The sequence below is a fragment of the Haliotis cracherodii genome, unplaced genomic scaffold (assembly GCF_022045235.1).
Source record: "Haliotis cracherodii isolate W230 unplaced genomic scaffold, xgHalCrac1.p SCAF_15, whole genome shotgun sequence".
In the NCBI taxonomy this organism is placed as follows: Eukaryota; Metazoa; Mollusca; class Gastropoda; order Lepetellida; family Haliotidae; genus Haliotis; species Haliotis cracherodii.
This window is the reverse complement of record NW_027266270.1, coordinates 30,720,905-30,734,406: the sequence shown is the minus strand read 5'-3', so window position 1 is coordinate 30,734,406 and position 13,502 is coordinate 30,720,905. Positions and strand designations below refer to the sequence as shown.

The 13,502-nt window shown below is 44.5% G+C and overlaps 23 non-coding genes across 23 annotated transcripts; all 23 read left to right on the top strand.

Moving 5' to 3' along the window:
* Positions 1-356: 356 nt before the first annotated feature.
* Positions 357-428, top strand: Trnae-cuc (transfer RNA glutamic acid (anticodon CUC)). Its single transcript has one exon. It is a non-coding gene; the product is annotated as a tRNA-Glu (tRNA).
* Positions 429-874: 446 nt separating this feature from the next.
* Trnae-cuc (transfer RNA glutamic acid (anticodon CUC)) lies at positions 875-946 on the top strand. Its single transcript has one exon. It is a non-coding gene; the product is annotated as a tRNA-Glu (tRNA).
* Positions 947-1,392: 446 nt separating this feature from the next.
* Trnae-cuc (transfer RNA glutamic acid (anticodon CUC)) lies at positions 1,393-1,464 on the top strand. Its single transcript has one exon. It is a non-coding gene; the product is annotated as a tRNA-Glu (tRNA).
* Positions 1,465-1,910: 446 nt separating this feature from the next.
* Positions 1,911-1,982, top strand: Trnae-cuc (transfer RNA glutamic acid (anticodon CUC)). The gene has a single exon. It is a non-coding gene; the product is annotated as a tRNA-Glu (tRNA).
* A 445-nt stretch (positions 1,983-2,427) lies between these two features.
* Positions 2,428-2,499, top strand: Trnae-cuc (transfer RNA glutamic acid (anticodon CUC)). Its single transcript has one exon. It is a non-coding gene; the product is annotated as a tRNA-Glu (tRNA).
* A 446-nt stretch (positions 2,500-2,945) lies between these two features.
* On the top strand, positions 2,946-3,017 carry Trnae-cuc (transfer RNA glutamic acid (anticodon CUC)). Its single transcript has one exon. It is a non-coding gene; the product is annotated as a tRNA-Glu (tRNA).
* Positions 3,018-3,464: 447 nt separating this feature from the next.
* Positions 3,465-3,536, top strand: Trnae-cuc (transfer RNA glutamic acid (anticodon CUC)). The gene has a single exon. It is a non-coding gene; the product is annotated as a tRNA-Glu (tRNA).
* Positions 3,537-3,982: 446 nt separating this feature from the next.
* On the top strand, positions 3,983-4,054 carry Trnae-cuc (transfer RNA glutamic acid (anticodon CUC)). Its single transcript has one exon. It is a non-coding gene; the product is annotated as a tRNA-Glu (tRNA).
* Positions 4,055-4,500: 446 nt separating this feature from the next.
* On the top strand, positions 4,501-4,572 carry Trnae-cuc (transfer RNA glutamic acid (anticodon CUC)). The gene has a single exon. It is a non-coding gene; the product is annotated as a tRNA-Glu (tRNA).
* A 446-nt stretch (positions 4,573-5,018) lies between these two features.
* Positions 5,019-5,090, top strand: Trnae-cuc (transfer RNA glutamic acid (anticodon CUC)). The gene has a single exon. It is a non-coding gene; the product is annotated as a tRNA-Glu (tRNA).
* Positions 5,091-5,536: 446 nt separating this feature from the next.
* On the top strand, positions 5,537-5,608 carry Trnae-cuc (transfer RNA glutamic acid (anticodon CUC)). The gene has a single exon. It is a non-coding gene; the product is annotated as a tRNA-Glu (tRNA).
* Positions 5,609-6,053: 445 nt separating this feature from the next.
* On the top strand, positions 6,054-6,125 carry Trnae-cuc (transfer RNA glutamic acid (anticodon CUC)). Its single transcript has one exon. It is a non-coding gene; the product is annotated as a tRNA-Glu (tRNA).
* Positions 6,126-6,571: 446 nt separating this feature from the next.
* Positions 6,572-6,643, top strand: Trnae-cuc (transfer RNA glutamic acid (anticodon CUC)). The gene has a single exon. It is a non-coding gene; the product is annotated as a tRNA-Glu (tRNA).
* A 447-nt stretch (positions 6,644-7,090) lies between these two features.
* Trnae-cuc (transfer RNA glutamic acid (anticodon CUC)) lies at positions 7,091-7,162 on the top strand. Its single transcript has one exon. It is a non-coding gene; the product is annotated as a tRNA-Glu (tRNA).
* A 446-nt stretch (positions 7,163-7,608) lies between these two features.
* Positions 7,609-7,680, top strand: Trnae-cuc (transfer RNA glutamic acid (anticodon CUC)). Its single transcript has one exon. It is a non-coding gene; the product is annotated as a tRNA-Glu (tRNA).
* A 446-nt stretch (positions 7,681-8,126) lies between these two features.
* Positions 8,127-8,198, top strand: Trnae-cuc (transfer RNA glutamic acid (anticodon CUC)). The gene has a single exon. It is a non-coding gene; the product is annotated as a tRNA-Glu (tRNA).
* A 446-nt stretch (positions 8,199-8,644) lies between these two features.
* On the top strand, positions 8,645-8,716 carry Trnae-cuc (transfer RNA glutamic acid (anticodon CUC)). Its single transcript has one exon. It is a non-coding gene; the product is annotated as a tRNA-Glu (tRNA).
* A 446-nt stretch (positions 8,717-9,162) lies between these two features.
* Positions 9,163-9,234, top strand: Trnae-cuc (transfer RNA glutamic acid (anticodon CUC)). Its single transcript has one exon. It is a non-coding gene; the product is annotated as a tRNA-Glu (tRNA).
* Positions 9,235-9,680: 446 nt separating this feature from the next.
* On the top strand, positions 9,681-9,752 carry Trnae-cuc (transfer RNA glutamic acid (anticodon CUC)). The gene has a single exon. It is a non-coding gene; the product is annotated as a tRNA-Glu (tRNA).
* Positions 9,753-10,198: 446 nt separating this feature from the next.
* Trnae-cuc (transfer RNA glutamic acid (anticodon CUC)) lies at positions 10,199-10,270 on the top strand. The gene has a single exon. It is a non-coding gene; the product is annotated as a tRNA-Glu (tRNA).
* A 445-nt stretch (positions 10,271-10,715) lies between these two features.
* Trnae-cuc (transfer RNA glutamic acid (anticodon CUC)) lies at positions 10,716-10,787 on the top strand. The gene has a single exon. It is a non-coding gene; the product is annotated as a tRNA-Glu (tRNA).
* A 445-nt stretch (positions 10,788-11,232) lies between these two features.
* Positions 11,233-11,304, top strand: Trnae-cuc (transfer RNA glutamic acid (anticodon CUC)). Its single transcript has one exon. It is a non-coding gene; the product is annotated as a tRNA-Glu (tRNA).
* A 446-nt stretch (positions 11,305-11,750) lies between these two features.
* Positions 11,751-11,822, top strand: Trnae-cuc (transfer RNA glutamic acid (anticodon CUC)). Its single transcript has one exon. It is a non-coding gene; the product is annotated as a tRNA-Glu (tRNA).
* The last annotated feature ends 1,680 nt before the right edge of the window (positions 11,823-13,502 follow it).

The window sequence follows — 13,502 nt, the reverse complement described above, 5'->3', positions numbered from 1 at the left end:
GATTTGCATACACTCCATTTCGACCTAACCATAAACGTCACCACTAGTCGCCGGCACACAGGGCCTTGAAATGCTCTTCACAATCATATGTCCTATAACAAACATCGGGCAAAATCAAATACCCGTGCTGTCTCTGCCCTCTGCAGCACGTGGCTCGTGATAATGCGGAGCCCGCAGCTAGTACTTTCAACAATGGGATGTATTGCACCCCTTGCGTCTCTTACACCACATTAATTTGATCTAAACTATCTAATAACAGATTTGTAGTGAGAAAACACTTAAACCAAGGTTAAGATAGTAAAAGGTGCACAAGGGCAAGTCCGACAGTACTCCCCCTTCACTCTCAAAGAGCACATTCCCAGGTGGTCTAGTGGTTAGGATTTGGCGCTCTCACCGCCACGGCCGGGGTTCGATTCCCCGTCTGGGAAGGACATTTTTTGTTTTTCTTCCTGAATATTTGTCTATTGAAAATGTCCCAAGAGTACAAACTATTGCATTAACTAATCAGGAAAGCTTGGGATTTGCATACACTCCATTTCGACCTAACCATAAACGTCACCACTAGTCGCCGGCACACAGGGCCTTGAAATGCTCTTCACAATCATATGTCCTATAACAAACATCGTGCAAAATCAAATACCCGTGCTGTCTCTGCCCTCTGCAGCACGTGGCTCGTGATTATGCGGAGCCCGCTGCTAGTACTTTGAACAATGGGATGTATTGCACCCCTTGCGTCTCTTACGCCACATTAATTTGATCTAAACTATCTAATAACAGATTTGTAGTGAGAAAACACTTAAACCAAGGTTAAGATAGTAAAAGGTGCACAAGGGCAAGTCCGACAGTACTCCCCCTTCACTCTCAAAGAGCACATTCCCAGGTGGTCTAGTGGTTAGGATTTGGCGCTCTCACCGCCACGGCCGGGGTTCGATTCCCCGTCTGGGAAGGACATTTTTTGTTTTTCTTCCTGAATATTTGTCTATTGAAAATGTCCCAAGAGTACAAACTATTGCATTAACTAATCAGGAAAGCTTGGGATTTGCATACACTCCATTTCGACCTAACCATAAACGTCACCACTAGTCGCCGGCACACAGGGCCTTGAAATGCTCTTCACAATCATATGTCCTATAACAAACATCCTGCAAAATCAAATACCCGTGCTGTCTCTGCCCTCTGCAGCACGTGGCTCGTGATAATGCGGAGCCCGCAGCTAGTACTTTCAACAATGGGATGTATTGCACCCCTTGCGTCTCTTACGCCACATTAATTTGATCTAAACTATCTAATAACAGATTTGTAGTGAGAAAACACTTAAACCAAGGTTAAGATAGTAAAAGGTGCACAAGGGCAAGTCCGACAGTACTCCCCTTTCACTCTCAAAGAGCACATTCCCAGGTGGTCTAATGGTTAGGATTTGGCGCTCTCACCGCCACGGCCGGGGTTCGATTCCCCGTCTGGGAAGGACATTTTTTGTTTTTCTTCCTGAATATTTGTCTATTGAAAATGTCCCAAGAGTACAAACTATTGCATTAACTAATCAGGAAAGCTTGGGATTTGCATACACTCCATTTCGACCTAACCATAAACGTCACCACTAGTCGCCGGCACACAGGGCCTTGAAATGCTCTTCACAATCATATGTCCTATAACAAACATCGTGCAAAATCAAATACCCGTGCTGTCTCTGCCCTCTGCAGCACGTGGCCCGTGATAATGCGGAGCCCGCAGCTAGTACTTTCAACAATGGGATGTATTGCACCCCTTGCGTCTCTTACACCACATTAATTTGATCTAAACTATCTAATAACAGATTTGTAGTGAGAAAACACTTAAACCAAGGTTAAGATAGTAAAAGGTGCACAAGGGCAAGTCCGACAGTACTCCCCCTTCACTCTCAAAGAGCACATTCCCAGGTGGTCTAGTGGTTAGGATTTGGCGCTCTCACCGCCACGGCCGGGGTTCGATTCCCCGTCTGGGAAGGACATTTTTTGTTTTTCTTCCTGAATATTTGTCTATTGAAAATGTCCCAAGAGTACAAACTATTGCATTAACTAATCAGGAAAGCTTGGGATTTGCATACACTCCATTTCGACCTAACCATAAACGTCACCACTAGTCGCCAGCACACAGGGCCTTGAAATGCTCTTCACAATCATATGTCCTATAACAAACATCGTGCAAAATCAAATACCCGTGCTGTCTCTGCCCTCTGCAGCACGTGGCTCGTGATAATGCGGAGCCTGCTGCTAGTACTTTCAACAATGGGATGTATTGCACCCTTGCGTCTCTTACACCACATTAATTTGATCTAAACTATCTAATAACAGATTTGTAGTGAGAAAACACTTAAACCAAGGTTAAGATAGTAAAAGGTGCACAAGGGCAAGTCCGACAGTACTCCCCCTTCACTCTCAAAGAGCACATTCCCAGGTGGTCTAGTGGTTAGGATTTGGCGCTCTCACCGCCACGGCCGGGGTTCGATTCCCCGTCTGGGAAGGACATTTTTTGTTTTTCTTCCTGAATATTTGTCTATTGAAAATGTCCCAAGAGTACAAACTATTGCATTAACTAATCAGGAAAGCTTGGGATTTGCATACACTCCATTTCGACCTAACCATAAACGTCACCACTAGTCGCCGGCACACAGGGCCTTGAAATGCTCTTCACAATCATATGTCCTATAACAAACATCGTGCAAAATCAAATACCCGTGCTGTCTCTGCCCTCTGCAGCACGTGGCCCGTGATAATGCGGAGCCCGCTGCTAGTACTTTCAACAATGGGATGTATTGCACCCCTTGCGTCTCTTACGCCACATTAATTTGATCTAAACTATCTAATAACAGATTTGTAGTGAGAAAACACTTAAACCAAGGTTAAGATAGTAAAAGGTGCACAAGGGCAAGTCCGACAGTACTCCCCCTTCACTCTCAAAGAGCACATTCCCAGGTGGTCTAGTGGTTAGGATTTGGCGCTCTCACCGCCACGGCCGGGGTTCGATTCCCCGTCTGGGAAGGACATTTTTTGTTTTTCTTCCTGAATATTTGTCTATTGAAAATGTCCCAAGAGTACAAACTATTGCATTAACTAATCAGGAAAGCTTGGGATTTGCATACACTCCATTTCGACCTAACCATAAACGTCACCACTAGTCGCCGGCACACAGGGCCTTGAAATGCTCTTCACAATCATATGTCCTATAACAAAACATCGTGCAAAATCAAATACCCGTGCTGTCTCTGCCCTCTGCAGCACGTGGCTCGTGATAATGCGGAGCCCGCAGCTAGTACTTTCAACAATGGGATGTATTGTACCCCTTGCGTCTCTTACGCCATATTAATTTGATCTAAACTATCTAATAACAGATTTGTAGTGAGAAAACACTTAAACCAAGGTTAAGATAGTAAAAGGTGCACAAGGGCAGGTCCGACAGTACTCCCCCTTCACTCTCAAAGAGCACATTCCCAGGTGGTCTAGTGGTTAGGATTTGGCGCTCTCACCGCCACGGCCGGGGTTCGATTCCCCGTCTGGGAAGGACATTTTTTGTTTTTCTTCCTGAATATTTGTCTATTGAAAATGTCCCAAGAGTACAAACTATTGCATTAACTAATCAGGAAAGCTTGGGATTTGCATACACTCCATTTCGACCTAACCATAAACGTCACCACTAGTCGCCGGCACACAGGGCCTTGAAATGCTCTTCACAATCATATGTCCTATAACAAACATCGTGCAAAATCAAATACCCGTGCTGTCTCTGCCCTCTGCAGCACGTGTCTGGTGATTATGCGGAGCCCGCTGCTAGTACTTTCAACAATGGGATGTATTGCACCCCTTGCGTCTCTTACGCCACATTAATTTGATCTAAACTATCTAATAACAGATTTGTAGTGAGAAAACACTTAAACCAAGGTTAAGATAGTAAAAGGTGCACAAGGGCAAGTCCGACAGTACTCCCCCTTCACTCTCAAAGAGCACATTCCCAGGTGGTCTAGTGGTTAGGATTTGGCGCTCTCACCGCCACGGCCGGGGTTCGATTCCCCGTCTGGGAAGGACATTTTTTGTTTTTCTTCCTGAATATTTGTCTATTGAAAATGTCCCAAGAGTACAAACTATTGCATTAACTAATCAGGAAAGCTTGGGATTTGCATACACTCCATTTCGACCTAACCATAAACGTCACCACTAGTCGCCGGCACACAGGGCCTTGAAATGCTCTTCACAATCATATGTCCTATAACAAACATCGTGCAAAATCAAATACCCGTGCTGTCTCTGCCCTCTGCAGCACGTGGCTCGTGATAATGCGGAGCCCGCAGCTAGTACTTTCAACAATAGGATGTATTGCACCCCTTGCGTCTCTTACACCACATTAATTTGATCTAAACTATCTAATAACAGATTTGTAGTGAGAAAACACTTAAACCAAGGTTAAGATAGTAAAAGGTGCACAAGGGCAAGTCCGACAGTACTCCCCCTTCACTCTCAAAGAGCACATTCCCAGGTGGTCTAGTGGTTAGGATTTGGCGCTCTCACCGCCACGGCCGGGGTTCGATTCCCCGTCTGGGAAGGACATTTTTTGTTTTTCTTCCTGAATATTTGTCTATTGAAAATGTCCCAAGAGTACAAACTATTGCATTAACTAATCAGGAAAGCTTGGGATTTGCATACACTCCATTTCGACCTAACCATAAACGTCACCACTAGTCGCCGGCACACAGGGCCTTGAAATGCTCTTCACAATCATATGTCCTATAACAAACATCCTGCAAAATCAAATACCCGTGCTGTCTCTGCCCTCTGCAGCACGTGGCTCGTGATAATGCGGAGCCCGCAGCTAGTACTTTCAACAATGGGATGTATTGCACCCCTTGCGTCTCTTACGCCACATTAATTTGATCTAAACTATCTAATAACAGATTTGTAGTTAGAAAACACTTAAACCAAGGTTAAGATAGTAAAAGGTGCACAAGGGCAAGTCCGACAGTACTCCCCCTTCACTCTCAAAGAGCACATTCCCAGGTGGTCTAGTGGTTAGGATTTGGCGCTCTCACCGCCACGGCCGGGGTTCGATTCCCCGTCTGGGAAGGACATTTTTTGTTTTTCTTCCTGAATATTTGTCTATTGAAAATGTCCCAAGAGTACAAACTATTGCATTAACTAATCAGGAAAGCTTGGGATTTGCATACACTCCATTTCGACCTAACCATAAACGTCACCACTAGTCGCCGGCACACAGGGCCTTGAAATGCTCTTCACAATCATATGTCCTATAACAAACATCGTGCAAAATCAAATACCCGTGCTGTCTCTGCCCTCTGCAGCACGTGTCTGGTGATTATGCGGAGCCCGCTGCTAGTACTTTCAACAATGGGATGTATTGCACCCCTTGCGTCTCTTACGCCACATTAATTTGATCTAAACTATCTAATAACAGATTTGTAGTGAGAAAACACTTAAACCAAGGTTAAGATAGTAAAAGGTGCACAAGGGCAGGTCCGACAGTACTCCCCCTTCACTCTCAAAGAGCACATTCCCAGGTGGTCTAGTGGTTAGGATTTGGCGCTCTCACCGCCACGGCCGGGGTTCGATTCCCCGTCTGGGAAGGACATTTTTTGTTTTTCTTCCTGAATATTTGTCTATTGAAAATGTCCCAAGAGTACAAACTATTGCATTAACTAATCAGGAAAGCTTGGGATTTGCATACACTCCATTTCGACCTAACCATAAACGTCACCACTAGTCGCCAGCACACAGGGCCTTGAAATGCTCTTCACAATCATATGTCCTATAACAAACATCGTGCAAAATCAAATACCCGTGCTGTCTCTGCCCTCTGCAGCACGTGGCTCGTGATAATGCGGAGCCTGCTGCTAGTACTTTCAACAATGGGATGTATTGCACCCTTGCGTCTCTTACACCACATTAATTTGATCTAAACTATCTAATAACAGATTTGTAGTGAGAAAACACTTAAACCAAGGTTAAGATAGTAAAAGGTGCACAAGGGCAAGTCCGACAGTACTCCCCCTTCACTCTCAAAGAGCACATTCCCAGGTGGTCTAGTGGTTAGGATTTGGCGCTCTCACCGCCACGGCCGGGGTTCGATTCCCCGTCTGGGAAGGACATTTTTTGTTTTTCTTCCTGAATATTTGTCTATTGAAAATGTCCCAAGAGTACAAACTATTGCATTAACTAATCAGGAAAGCTTGGGATTTGCATACACTCCATTTCGACCTAACCATAAACGTCACCACTAGTCGCCGGCACACAGGGCCTTGAAATGCTCTTCACAATCATATGTCCTATAACAAACATCGTGCAAAATCAAATACCCGTGCTGTCTCTGCCCTCTGCAGCACGTGGCCCGTGATAATGCGGAGCCCGCTGCTAGTACTTTCAACAATGGGATGTATTGCACCCCTTGCGTCTCTTACGCCACATTAATTTGATCTAAACTATCTAATAACAGATTTGTAGTGAGAAAACACTTAAACCAAGGTTAAGATAGTAAAAGGTGCACAAGGGCAAGTCCGACAGTACTCCCCCTTCACTCTCAAAGAGCACATTCCCAGGTGGTCTAGTGGTTAGGATTTGGCGCTCTCACCGCCACGGCCGGGGTTCGATTCCCCGTCTGGGAAGGACATTTTTTGTTTTTCTTCCTGAATATTTGTCTATTGAAAATGTCCCAAGAGTACAAACTATTGCATTAACTAATCAGGAAAGCTTGGGATTTGCATACACTCCATTTCGACCTAACCATAAACGTCACCACTAGTCGCCGGCACACAGGGCCTTGAAATGCTCTTCACAATCATATGTCCTATAACAAAACATCGTGCAAAATCAAATACCCGTGCTGTCTCTGCCCTCTGCAGCACGTGGCTCGTGATAATGCGGAGCCCGCAGCTAGTACTTTCAACAATGGGATGTATTGTACCCCTTGCGTCTCTTACGCCATATTAATTTGATCTAAACTATCTAATAACAGATTTGTAGTGAGAAAACACTTAAACCAAGGTTAAGATAGTAAAAGGTGCACAAGGGCAGGTCCGACAGTACTCCCCCTTCACTCTCAAAGAGCACATTCCCAGGTGGTCTAGTGGTTAGGATTTGGCGCTCTCACCGCCACGGCCGGGGTTCGATTCCCCGTCTGGGAAGGACATTTTTTGTTTTTCTTCCTGAATATTTGTCTATTGAAAATGTCCCAAGAGTACAAACTATTGCATTAACTAATCAGGAAAGCTTGGGATTTGCATACACTCCATTTCGACCTAACCATAAACGTCACCACTAGTCGCCGGCACACAGGGCCTTGAAATGCTCTTCACAATCATATGTCCTATAACAAACATCGTGCAAAATCAAATACCCGTGCTGTCTCTGCCCTCTGCAGCACGTGTCTGGTGATTATGCGGAGCCCGCTGCTAGTACTTTCAACAATGGGATGTATTGCACCCCTTGCGTCTCTTACGCCACATTAATTTGATCTAAACTATCTAATAACAGATTTGTAGTGAGAAAACACTTAAACCAAGGTTAAGATAGTAAAAGGTGCACAAGGGCAAGTCCGACAGTACTCCCCCTTCACTCTCAAAGAGCACATTCCCAGGTGGTCTAGTGGTTAGGATTTGGCGCTCTCACCGCCACGGCCGGGGTTCGATTCCCCGTCTGGGAAGGACATTTTTTGTTTTTCTTCCTGAATATTTGTCTATTGAAAATGTCCCAAGAGTACAAACTATTGCATTAACTAATCAGGAAAGCTTGAGATTTGCATACACTCCATTTCGACCTAACCATAAACGTCACCACTAGTCGCCGGCACACAGGGCCTTGAAATGCTCTTCACAATCATATGTCCTATAACAAACATCGTGCAAAATCAAATACCCGTGCTGTCTCTGCCCTCTGCAGCACGTGGCTCGTGATAATGCGGAGCCCGCAGCTAGTACTTTCAACAATAGGATGTATTGCACCCCTTGCGTCTCTTACACCACATTAATTTGATCTAAACTATCTAATAACAGATTTGTAGTGAGAAAACACTTAAACCAAGGTTAAGATAGTAAAAGGTGCACAAGGGCAAGTCCGACAGTACTCCCCCTTCACTCTCAAAGAGCACATTCCCAGGTGGTCTAGTGGTTAGGATTTGGCGCTCTCACCGCCACGGCCGGGGTTCGATTCCCCGTCTGGGAAGGACATTTTTTGTTTTTCTTCCTGAATATTTGTCTATTGAAAATGTCCCAAGAGTACAAACTATTGCATTAACTAATCAGGAAAGCTTGGGATTTGCATACACTCCATTTCGACCTAACCATAAACGTCACCACTAGTCGCCGGCACACAGGGCCTTGAAATGCTCTTCACAATCATATGTCCTATAACAAACATCCTGCAAAATCAAATACCCGTGCTGTCTCTGCCCTCTGCAGCACGTGGCTCGTGATAATGCGGAGCCCGCAGCTAGTACTTTCAACAATGGGATGTATTGCACCCCTTGCGTCTCTTACGCCACATTAATTTGATCTAAACTATCTAATAACAGATTTGTAGTTAGAAAACACTTAAACCAAGGTTAAGATAGTAAAAGGTGCACAAGGGCAAGTCCGACAGTACTCCCCCTTCACTCTCAAAGAGCACATTCCCAGGTGGTCTAGTGGTTAGGATTTGGCGCTCTCACCGCCACGGCCGGGGTTCGATTCCCCGTCTGGGAAGGACATTTTTTGTTTTTCTTCCTGAATATTTGTCTATTGAAAATGTCCCAAGAGTACAAACTATTGCATTAACTAATCAGGAAAGCTTGGGATTTGCATACACTCCATTTCGACCTAACCATAAACGTCACCACTAGTCGCCGGCACACAGGGCCTTGAAATGCTCTTCACAATCATATGTCCTATAACAAACATCGTGCAAAATCAAATACCCGTGCTGTCTCTGCCCTCTGCAGCACGTGTCTGGTGATTATGCGGAGCCCGCTGCTAGTACTTTCAACAATGGGATGTATTGCACCCCTTGCGTCTCTTACGCCACATTAATTTGATCTAAACTATCTAATAACAGATTTGTAGTGAGAAAACACTTAAACCAAGGTTAAGATAGTAAAAGGTGCACAAGGGCAGGTCCGACAGTACTCCCCCTTCACTCTCAAAGAGCACATTCCCAGGTGGTCTAGTGGTTAGGATTTGGCGCTCTCACCGCCACGGCCGGGGTTCGATTCCCCGTCTGGGAAGGACATTTTTTGTTTTTCTTCCTGAATATTTGTCTATTGAAAATGTCCCAAGAGTACAAACTATTGCATTAACTAATCAGGAAAGCTTGGGATTTGCATACACTCCATTTCGACCTAACCATAAACGTCACCACTAGTCGCCGGCACACAGGGCCTTGAAATGCTCTTCACAATCATATGTCCTATAACAAACATCGTGCAAAATCAAATACCCGTGCTGTCTCTGCCCTCTGCAGCACGTGGCTCGTGATAATGCGGAGCCCGCAGCTAGTACTTTCAACAATGGGATGTATTGCACCCCTTGCGTCTCTTACGCCACATTAATTTGATCTAAACTATCTAATAACAGATTTGTAGTGAGAAAACACTTAAACCAAGGTTAAGATAGTAAAAGGTGCACAAGGGCAAGTCCGACAGTACTCCCCCTTCACTCTCAAAGAGCACATTCCCAGGTGGTCTAGTGGTTAGGATTTGGCGCTCTCACCGCCACGGCCGGGGTTCGATTCCCCGTCTGGGAAGGACATTTTTTGTTTTTCTTCCTGAATATTTGTCTATTGAAAATGTCCCAAGAGTACAAACTATTGCATTAACTAATCAGGAAAGCTTGGGATTTGCATACACTCCATTTCGACCTAACCATAAACGTCACCACTAGTCGCCGGCACACAGGGCCTTGAAATGCTCTTCACAATCATATGTCCTATAACAAACATCGTGCAAAATCAAATACCCGTGCTGTCTCTGCCCTCTGCAGCACGTGGCTCGTGATAATGCGGAGCCCGCAGCTAGTACTTTCAACAATGGGATGTATTGCACCCCTTGCGTCTCTTACGCCACATTAATTTGATCTAAACTATCTAATAACAGATTTGTAGTTAGAAAACACTTAAACCAAGGTTGAGATAGTAAAAGGTGCACAAGGGCAGGTCCGACAGTACTCCCCCTTCACTCTCAAAGAGCACATTCCCAGGTGGTCTAGTGGTTAGGATTTGGCGCTCTCACCGCCACGGCCGGGGTTCGATTCCCCGTCTGGGAAGGACATTTTTTGTTTTCTTCCTGAATATTTGTCTATTGAAAATGTCCCAAGAGTACAAACTATTGCATTAACTAATCAGGAAAGCTTGGGATTTGCATACACTCCATTTCGACCTAACCATAAACGTCACCACTAGTCGCCGGCACACAGGGCCTTGAAATGCTCTTCACAATCATATGTCCTATAACAAACATCGTGCAAAATCAAATACCCGTGCTGTCTCTGCCCTCTGCAGCACGTGGCTCGTGATAATGCGGAGCCCGCAGCTAGTACTTTCAACAATGGGATGTATTGCACCCCTTGCGTCTCTTACGCCACATTAATTTGATCTAAACTATCTAATAACAGATTTGTAGTTAGAAAACACTTAAACCAAGGTTGAGATAGTAAAAGGTGCACAAGGGCAGGTCCGACAGTACTCCCCCTTCACTCTCAAAGAGCACATTCCCAGGTGGTCTAGTGGTTAGGATTTGGCGCTCTCACCGCCACGGCCGGGGTTCGATTCCCCGTCTGGGAAGGACATTTTTTGTTTTCTTCCTGAATATTTGTCTATTGAAAATGTCCCAAGAGTACAAACTATTGCATTAACTAATCAGGAAAGCTTGGGATTTGCATACACTCCATTTCGACCTAACCATAAACGTCACCACTAGTCGCCGGCACACAGGGCCTTGAAATGCTCTTCACAATCATATGTCCTATAACAAACATCGTGCAAAATCAAATACCCGTGCTGTCTCTGCCCTCTGCAGCACGTGGCTCGTGATAATGCGGAGCCCGCAGCTAGTACTTTCAACAATGGGATGTATTGCACCCCTTGCGTCTCTTACGCCACATTAATTTGATCTAAACTATCTAATAACAGATTTGTAGTTAGAAAACACTTAAACCAAGGTTAAGATAGTAAAAGGTGCACAAGGGCAAGTCCGACAGTACTCCCCCTTCACTCTCAAAGAGCACATTCCCAGGTGGTCTAGTGGTTAGGATTTGGCGCTCTCACCGCCACGGCCGGGGCTCGATTCCCCGTCTGGGAAGGACATTTTTTGTTTTTCTTCCTGAATATTTGTCTATTGAAAATGTCCCAAGAGTACAAACTATTGCATTAACTAATCAGGAAAGCTTGGGATTTGCATACACTCCATTTCGACCTAACCATAAACGTCACCACTAGTCGCCGGCACACAGGGCCTTGAAATGCTCTTCACAATCATATGTCCTATAACAAACATCGTGCAAAATCAAATACCCGTGCTGTCTCTGCCCTCTGCAGCACGTGGCTCGTGATAATGCGGAGCCCGCAGCTAGTACTTTCAACAATAGGATGTATTGCACCCCTTGCGTCTCTTACGCCACATTAATTTGATCTAAACTATCTAATAACAGATTTGTAGTGAGAAAACACTTAAACCAAGGTTAAGATAGTAAAAGGTGCACAAGGGCAAGTCCGACAGTACTCCCCCTTCACTCTCAAAGAGCACATTCCCAGGTGGTCTAGTGCTTAGGATTTGGCGCTCTCACCGCCACGGCCGGGGTTCGATTCCCCGTCTGGGAAGGACATTTTTTGTTTTTCTTCCTGAATATTTGTCTATTGAAAATGTCCCAAGAGTACAAACTATTGCATTAACTAATCAGGAAAGCTTTGGATTTGCATACACTCCATTTCGACCTAACCATAAACGTCACCACTAGTCGCCGGCACACAGGGCCTTGAAATGCTCTTCACAATCATATGTCCTATAACAAACATCGTGCAAAATCAAATACCCGTGCTGTCTCTGCCCTCTGCAGCACGTGGCTCGTGATAATGCGGAGCCCGCAGCTAGTACTTTCAACAATGGGATGTATTGCACCCCTTGCGTCTCTTACACCACATTAATTTGATCTAAACTATCTAATAACAGATTTGTAGTGAGAAAACACTTAAACCAAGGTTAAGATAGTAAAAGGTGCACAAGGGCAAGTCCGACAGTACTCCCCCTTCACTCTCAAAGAGCACATTCCCAGGTGGTCTAGTGGTTAGGATTTGGCGCTCTGGTTGCCTCCCTTGTTGAGTCACAACGTGGAAGGATATTGCAAGTGCTCTGCTATTTATTGTAAGTACTTCTATCTTTGTGGAAATATTTGACTGTTGTTATGAAGGTGTGTTCATATATGTTTCAAGATTACATCTGAACGAGTAATTGGAGAAAATAGAAACTATGAGCCACCAGGCTGGGGGGCAAAGGCCACCCCCTAGTCAGGTCATCAACAACAATTGCCGCCATCGTGTTTATCAAAAAGAAAACATTGTTCGGGTTCATTATGACAACCAGATTCGCCCTAAAGCATTTGAGCTTTGCAAGGTGTTGGAGCAGGAACTTGGAGACAATACTGTGTACTGCTGTACACCTAGAAATAACAATTATTTTGAAATTACTCTAGCGGAAAATGCGCTAGTAAAATCACTTGGAGAGTCTGTTGTAGTTGATAATCAAATATACAAACTTTCGCCTCTCGTGAATAACAGAGTTGTAGTTTCATTTATGAACTTGCCCAGCTATACCACAGATGAGGAAATTAGAAACGTCCTACATGCGTTTGGAATAATTGAAGTGGATACCATCCACAGGAGGAAAATCCATGGCACTAATTGGGAAGATGGTACAAGATATACACAAGTAAAATTTCCAACAGGGATCCGCAGTCTTCCCTATAGCGTCAAATTCAGGACACATGAAGGTTTTGATTTTTTCAGAGTTATTCACAATGAGCAAATCAAAGTATGCTACCACTGCCTTTCAGACCAACACGAAAAAAAGATGTGTCCAAACATTGTATGCAGGAACTGCGGGAACCAAGGACATCTTCAAAATAACTGTCGTGTTCCAAAATGTCATATATGTAAACTGAAACCGGTAGAGTGTGATTGCTATGGGTATGATGATGTTTCTGATGACATTGATAACGATAATCATGATGATCATGATAAGGATGAGGAAAATGACGTTGATATTGGCATCATGGACACAGAGACGGATGCAACTCTAGCAAGGTGGCCTATTCGTGATGAATTATCAATTGAAGATGACAAAGATCAAGAAAGGGTGGATGGAATTGTAGATGTCCCCGAGGAAGACAACGAGGAAAGGTCACAAGATAAATATGTAACCAATTTTGTGACTGACTCAAACAATGAAACACAAAATATTGTCAATGAACTACTATTTGAAATCGTTGACAGAAGTTTACATGT